General features: G+C 38.4%; 2 long non-coding RNA genes across 4 annotated transcripts; one reads left to right on the top strand and one right to left on the bottom strand.

Annotated features, from left to right (window-relative positions):
- Positions 1-2,935: 2,935 nt before the first annotated feature.
- Positions 2,936-4,793, top strand: LOC104740435 (uncharacterized). Of its 3 annotated transcripts, XR_015579612.1 has the most exons (5): positions 3,246-3,712; positions 3,807-3,886; positions 3,971-4,255; positions 4,437-4,576; positions 4,653-4,793. It is a non-coding gene; the product is annotated as an uncharacterized LOC104740435 (long non-coding RNA). The 3 variants fall into 3 exon arrangements; XR_760186.3 differs by lacking the exons at positions 4,437-4,576; positions 4,653-4,793 and adding an exon at positions 2,936-3,061 and having other exon boundaries at positions 3,620-3,712; XR_015579614.1 differs by lacking the exons at positions 4,437-4,576; positions 4,653-4,793 and having other exon boundaries at positions 3,572-3,712; positions 4,023-4,342.
- A 103-nt stretch (positions 4,794-4,896) lies between these two features.
- On the bottom strand, positions 4,897-5,890 carry LOC147927921 (uncharacterized). The gene is made up of 3 exons (XR_015579615.1): positions 5,665-5,890; positions 5,288-5,576; positions 4,897-5,197 (listed from the first exon to the last, which is right to left on the bottom strand). It is a non-coding gene; the product is annotated as an uncharacterized LOC147927921 (long non-coding RNA).
- Between the last annotated feature and the right edge of the window lie 2,019 nt (positions 5,891-7,909).

The raw sequence follows: 7,909 nt of genomic DNA, 5'->3' as shown, positions 1-7,909 counted from the left end.
TTCTGGTATCTCAAGGGGGGGGGGGGGGGCTTGCGTGGTTACCAGGTTGTCCTCTGCTAAAAAATCCCCTCTTTGGCTATGGTTTGTTACATTTTCAGTCGCAGCTGCAATAATATTTGCAGCCGTCTCAGCCATTAAGTCCTTATCTTCTCCTTGGATCACTCTTCTCCTTCGAGCAGCACTTTCAGTAGGATCCACACAAGATATGTATTGGACTGTCACCTCTCTTAATTCTCCCATAGTTTCTTCTAGTGTGGGAAGTGATAAAGTCCTCGTTTGATGTTCCAGGGCAACATTGGGGGAAGTTTCAACATTTCTCTCCAACAGAGGGCGTCGTGTTCTTGAGGTTTCAGAGGTATCTGTAGCATTGGAAGTGTTTGCAGTGGGTTTTTCCCTCCATTGAAGAGTTGTTGGGGTACTCTCCCTGTGATTCCATCCTCTGTAGAAAGGTTCTCCTCTTTGGTCTCTGGAGGAGAGGCTTCGTGAGTTCCTGATTCGGTTCTCCCTTGAGAAGCTCTCTGGCTACCATGTATTCCGGTGCCAATTTCTGAACCAGGTCCTTTTATAGGGTGTTGATCTTGTTTTTCAGTAGTGTTCAGAAGGCCAGGACAGTTTTTCCTCTCGTGTGTCAACCGGAGGCAGTGGTTGCAGTGATTTTTCAGCATTTTGTAATCCAGAGATACGAGTATATCGCTTCCATCAGGGAATTCGACTATCGTCTCTTTCAGTATTGGCTTAAGTCCGTCAAGTAAAACTTTGACCTTTGCTTGAAAGGGTGTGATGTCAAGCTCTAGGATCTCTCCCACTTCTCCCGCTATACTTGTGATCATTTCCGGTTTCCAGTAGTGCTTGGGGAGCCCTTGTACATCGATCCAGAAAGGTATTTTTGATGGGAAGGAGGCAGAGATAACTGGTTCCCATCGTTGGAGGATGACCATCCATTGGTCGAAATGGTATGGTCTATTATCGAGAACTTTTTGTAAGTCTTCTTCATAGTCGAACCTAAACTGGAAGCAGCCGTTTCCCAGATCTGACCCTATAGCTTTTCCTTTTAGGTTCCATTTGTTGGAGATGAATGGAATGAAGGACCAGAGCCTCTGAGCTGAAGGGTTTGTGAGGCGTCCTATGAGTGTTAATGAGTTTTCTTGGATCAGATCTGAGTTGTCCATCTCCGGGGCTCTTATCCGTTTTCGTGGGGGTGGAGCAAAGTCATCTTCTTTGCCTTTACCTTTCATGTGGTAGGGTATTCGAGCATCCATTTGCCGAATTGTGTCGAGTATGAGAGTGGAGAAAGTTCTTCACACTAAGGTGAGAGGGTTTCAGTCCTTTAGGACAGAGAGTTTCTATAAGTTTCAAGAGAGTTCTTCACACAAGGTGAGAGTGTTCAATCTAAGCAGCCTAGACAAGCACAATAATGTAGTGGTAACCGAAATAACACAGTTTCAGAACAGAAACTCTTGATCGCGTTAGTCTGGTTCCAGTACTATTGTGATGTTTGAGAAAGGAGGAGAGAGTTTACCAGAGTTGAGGGGCTCGCATCTCAGACAGGAGTGGCGATGGAGCGTCAGTTATGGTATCAGAAAACATTCTGGTCGTCGGAAGCATGTTCAAATTTCGTCGGAGTTGACGGTTGTTGCTATGGACCAGCATGTATTTCCGTTTTTAGTAAACTCTAGTAGGTGAGATCCGGTTAAAAGAGTCTCTCATTCTTCTTTCGTGTTTCTCGAAAAAAGTGCCTGAGAGAAAACTTCTTTTCGAAAAGTCGAAACTTTACGCTTGTGATCACATTCTTATTGACATAATTTTCTACGAAAATTGCAATTCAAAGGCAAGATAGAGTTCATTATCCTCAAATCCTATAAATAGTGCAAAATTGATGAATTTACACACAATTACCTTTTCACCATCGTCGATGAGAAGAGGATCGTTACAAAATTTGGTTTTCCAACCTGGTCAATCCAACACTAAAAGCAGGACTCACTAACAGCTCATCTGAAAAAGCACAACTCAATTCAATAATCCGAGCCTTATCTAATGATTGATTGCTTACAATATAAACCAAGTAGTGTTGAACAATGAGATCAATAAGAACCGGAGGTGAAGAACGTAGATTTAATTCAATGAAATACCCAATATAACACACTACATAATCTCGAATCTGACAAACAAACAAATATCAAGCGCATGAAGTATTCCCCAATATAACAGACTACAAAATCTTGATGAATCCAACAAACAAATTGCAAAATTCAAGCACCACAAGAAAGAAACCCAAAATTCAATAACAAATTTTTGCGTGTATGTGAACAGGTACATCGATAGGCAAGAGATGAATTTGGAGCGCCATTTACAATAACAGTGGAATCAGAGACATCAATGAGAATTAGAGAAAAAGATAGCAAAGACCAAGTCCGAGTCAACGTGAAGGAGGCAGTTTCCGTCGTGAGCTCAAATCGATGACGGAGAAGAAGAACAAATCGAAGAATAGAAAAAACAACAGAAAAAAACACTCAGACGTTCGCTTCTATTTTCTTTAGTCCACGTATGAGTAAATTTAGCAGAGCTGTATTAATGTTATAATTTGATAAAGTAGAGTTTTTTAGTGACGTGTCAACACATGCTTCAATGTTGAAGTTGAGGTGTCAACCTCCGGAGAGAACACTTTCATTTTTTATTGTATTGATTTTTGAAAAAATGACTATCTATAGATTCGAACCGGTGACCTCTTCGTAACTATAAACGACGTAATACTTTCGTTAATGATGGGAAATACATCGAGAATCTTGTATCACATTTGGTATTGAGTTGGGTTTAGCCACCTAGTGGCTACAGGTTCAATTCTTAGGAAAGTCTTTTTCTTCAACTTTTGGAATTCTAAAGAACCGCTGACGTGACACGTTCTGATTAGTCGATGAATTTTTAATAAATTTTTTCTTTTTCTTTTCCCCATTCTTCGTCTTCTTTCTCTCGTCTCTCGGAAAACAAAGAGACGAATTTGAAGCATCTCCTTTGACTTGGAAAAAACAAAGAGATGTCTGGAGCTGCTGAGTGTTATCATCATGTATGTTTTGATTTATCAGTTTTTGGAGAATCTATGCGAAATTCGAATGAAGAATTTTTGATTTCATGGCGGAAATCGAATTGGGTTTTGACTTTTGTGTGTAGAATTCTAGGTGCCTTTTGTCTATGTATATTTAGTTTGCATCGAATTCAGATTAGCTTTGATGATACTATTAGATTTGTTTGATTGAACATGCCTGGATATATGAACTCTTATGGAGTTAGAAGTCCAAATCAGAATATCAGTCATGGTATCCAGAACTATGTACGGGTTTGCTGACATGTCTTTTATCTAGTAATCAAATTTGTGCCACTGTAATCTTCAGATATGATACGATGTTACTGCTTGGACCTATTGGTCCTGAACTTTTTTACTTGGTCATGAATATTGAATAGTTTAGGTACTGAGCCTGAGCTTCTGTATATTTGCGGTTGGCTGTGGACTTTGTTGTTTCCATCTGATGCTGGTGCTTTACGTTTTTCAATGACAAACCAAATCGATCTCCTTCTGGAAAGCACCTTAAGTTGTTGTGTTAGAACCACTCTGTTGGCTGTGTAGGTTGGTTAGAATACCTCGTAATCTATTTGCTTTTTCCCTTGAGACACTAGTTCCTGAGTTGTGGTCATTGAATATTCCTTACCACTTTCATTGGTAAATACTAGACCTCCTAACATCTGTCATATTGTCGTGTTCCTTTCTAGTTAGGATCTCTATAAATTTTCTCATTTGTTTTCTTCTTATGCAGCTTGGTGCTTTAGCTGACAGGAGGCTTCCATTCTTTATTCTTCCAGTTTTATCCTTCGTTATACTAAACTTCCACACAAGGTAATCTGATGGATTACTTATCTCAGTAGCCATCGTCTTAACCATTTTCTTACATAGGCTTACCTATCTTCTTGATATCTGCAGGAACTCCGGTTTATCATTAGTTCAGTGCTAATGTTCAACTTTTCTGCTGCAGTTGCTGCTAGCAGCATGTAAGAGTTCTATATGCTCCTTTAGTTGCATCTATGGAGGTCTTGATGTGTCTGTCTGGTTATGGCGGAGGATTTGTTTGCTGATGAACTGTCTGGAATCCGAACTTAAGCTGAATGTGAATGCAGTTTCCAAAAGCTATAGAGAAAGCGCTTATAGAGAAGAGAGGATGGAAAAGACATCTTGAAAGAGGAGCTCACACATTGACGTGCCGGTTCAGCTCCGAACTCAGATATCCAACTTGATCATTTGTCTCTGGCTCAGGCTTTCAGATTCTTTGACCGTAACCAGGAAGGCTATGTTAGGGTAAACTGTGTTTGAGAAAATTACGGAAGTAGTAAACTGCAGTTACAAAAACACAAGCTCTATCTAAGTAAACTGCAAAATAAACTGGAACCAGGTTTCAGTTTCAGAGAGAGAAAAGGATTGGAAGCAAAACTCACCAGCCATGGTAAGGGACCAGAGTTGAGGAATGAAGAAGATGCCCTGCTGCACTGTTCAGCCTTGGATCATTGGAGAAGCTACCGTGTCCGCTGCAAGGTAATCAAAATGGTTATCACCAAAACTAGAACACTAGCAAGTTTGTCAGTATCAGAAACCAATTTTGTCCACACAGAGAATGGGTACAAGGAAGTAGCAGAGGAAGCATGAGGATTAGTTGTTAGTATCTTACCAACCTCACTGCACGTTGGGTTATCATTCTTGTAAAGTTTGTATATAATTACCATTTAAATGAAGGTTAACAATTTTCTCCCAATCTAACAAACTCTCTTGGAGAAAACCTGGAAGTTGAGATAACAACTCTATTATGGTAGAGAGGGTAAATAAGAAAAGAACACTCAAGAAAACCATACAAAGCATTCATCTGAAAATCATTACATAGCATCCATCTGAAAATCATTACATAGCATCCATCATAAATAAAGCAAGTTCACACTGATTATGATAAATAACAAAAGTTATAGACTAAGGAAGCAATAGCTGAAAAGTGAAATTCATACAAACTCAAACTAAGCTATCTGCTGTTGACCAAGCTGGGAGTTCACTGCGGCTAATATTAGCCACAAGCTTCTCGGATATATCGGCATTGCTGACTGTATACTTCTTGCCGTCTTGTCCCCTGAAATTTGTGGATAACAGATTTATTTTCTCCACACGCAACTAATTGCAACACCACAAAACCAAATTCATGTTAGACAATATAATGATAAGTATATCCACAATACAAAGTTAAGAAAAATATTTGTTTACCTCCTTTCCTTCGACTTCAACCTCGTCCGCAACTTCAAATGGGCGCCTGATGTACAACAATTGCAACGCGGAATAGTGATCCTTCCAATTCTGTGCATACAAGAATGTGAGAAGGAAAGAGCTTGTGGAAATAAAGGAGAGATATGTAACTCCCCCCCCCCCCCCCCCCCCCCCCCATTCCATCAGTGGAATGGCAATTTGTGTTCAGGATGATCCCAATTCTCATGGATGCATCGTCCGTGTCTCTCAGCATCAAGAGAAGGTTTCTGTCTCGTTTAAAAGAGAACACCTGAAAAGTATAATACCACGCGTGGTTAATATTCAAGGTTGTGCACCCTAAGTTGAAGTTCGAACTAGATCATGAATCTGTACAATACCATCCATTCTTGTAGAGATACCAAGTTGATGTGGATGTTTTCATCCTCCTCAAATGTTGTCCTGAAGATGTTCAAAGTCTTCAAAGCTTCACTTCTTGGAAAAAAGCGATTGAGATCTTCCAGCTTAATAAACCTATCATTTTTTTTTTTTGCGAACCATGAGTTTTCGAACACATAAACATTATAGTGAAAAATGTGAGACTTGCTGAGATGATGGTTTTGCCACGTTTTGAAAGATCTTTATATAATTTGGTAAATACTCATATATTAAATTATATATATAATTTTTAAAAAAAAGTTTTAAAAGAAATGAAAATAAAAGATATATCTATTTTGTTAGCTAGGATTGTTTCTTTAAATTGTGGTATAATTTATTTATCATAATTAAACAAGAGAATTGCAACAAAAATTAAATAATAATTATTATGCAAATATGAAAATCTTATGCAAATCTTATGCAAAACATATGCAAAAAGAGTTATTTTGGATTCAGCTTGAGTCGGTCTGTTAATATTTCACATGTCTCCACAGGCAAGTATCTTCTTCTTATCTATTCAACCAATAGAAGATCCATAAGAATTTCAACCACATATCAATAAATTAAAAAAACTTGCTACATTTTCTCTGTATGTTCATAGTAGAACCATGCAACAAGAAGGCATACAATTACTCCAACCATAACTGCACTAACGAGTCTTGATCCTATAAGTCATTAGTAGAAACACCTCGAATTTCCACAAACATATTCTTAAAAATCGCTTGCATCACAAGAAACAAATCAAAACGGTTGAAATTATCATGACAGTGATTGCAGCCACAAGAAACCAGTCAATGTACTTCCAATAAACAGAGTATTATTTGTGCTCTTCTCCATCGTTGTTATCTAACATTTTCCTTGAAACTAATGAAAATAACTTCTTCCTGAAACTTGGGACGACGGTCTATTTCCCACGAGAACTATCGTATCGAGTCAGATAGAGCCCGTTCTTTATCCTCGGTCTATTTATCCCTCAAAAAAAAGTTCGAAACCATTTCCCCCCGAATACAAAGTTCGAAATCTATATCTCCCCAGTTTTATTCTTCTACATCAATTAACCCATAATCATGGATTATATCTGTTTACTATTAACTTAACCGATTAGAAGAAAACTAAACCTAGATTAAACCAAACTAAACCTAATTTTGACCAAACTTAACCCGATTTCGACCCGATAACTCGAATTCGCAGAGGTTTCAGGGTTTAATGGATGTGTCGGTGAAGTCGATGAGGACCATACCCGACCCGATTCAGAGCCAAGAGAACATCAAAAGCGATTTTTCATTCAGCAACGACGACGACGACATTTATTGAAAAGACGAGATCGAGAATTATCCTCGGAGTTGTAACTCGGACGAACTCACCGAGTCAACGTCACTCTCAACTGTCAGATCTAGGGTTCCGAGAGTCCCTAAACCACCGCCGAAATGGTCATTTTCTTCATTAAGTGATTCGACGGAGAACAGAGCAGATCCTCCACCGCCGTCGGGGGGAAAATGGTTTCGAACTTTTTTTTGAAAGATAAATAGACGGAGGGTAAAGAACGTATCTGGGTTGGTCTCGGGTTTAGACGTTAAACCGATATAATCCACAACTGGAGAAATATAGATTTCGAACTTTGTCTTCGGGGAGAAAATAGTTTCGAACTTTTTTTTTAGGGACAAATAGACCGAAGATAAAGAACGGGCTCTATCTGGCTCGATACAATAGTTCTCGTGGGTAAATAGACCGTCGTCCCTGAAACTTGGCACAACTCTCCTCTTTCCATCTGGAAGAAATGAAAGCTTTTCCAGCAAATGAGAACGGTTCCTCGAAGTAAAAAATCTAGAGAACTGTCATTTGTTCGCCAACAATCTCAATCTCCATCAGTATTAGCTATAACTATATTATTATCTTCATCTATATTATTTTTGGGATACAAAATTAGTACTCAAAATACTTTACATGGTTGTTTGTGTAGAGAATCAATCAAATTGATGACTAAATCAATCATAATAGTGATGATCGGATATCAATCACCAACTTATGTAAAGTAGTATATTGTGATTGATTTAGTCATCAATATGATTGATTCTCTACTGTTGTTCATCAATTCAGCAATAAATAAAATGAAGGACAAATGTCTGTTTATATATTAATTTTTCAAAAATGGCCCTAAACAAACTTAGAATTAGTACTCAAAATACAGGTTGTTTGTTCATCAATTTA

Source organism: Camelina sativa, chromosome 14 (genome assembly GCF_030686135.1).
Source record: "Camelina sativa cultivar CO46 ecotype springtype chromosome 14, ASM3068613v1".
NCBI classification, from domain to species: domain Eukaryota; kingdom Viridiplantae; phylum Streptophyta; class Magnoliopsida; order Brassicales; family Brassicaceae; genus Camelina; species Camelina sativa.
The sequence above is the reverse complement of the archived record's forward strand: the minus strand, read 5'-3'. Positions and strand labels throughout refer to the sequence as shown.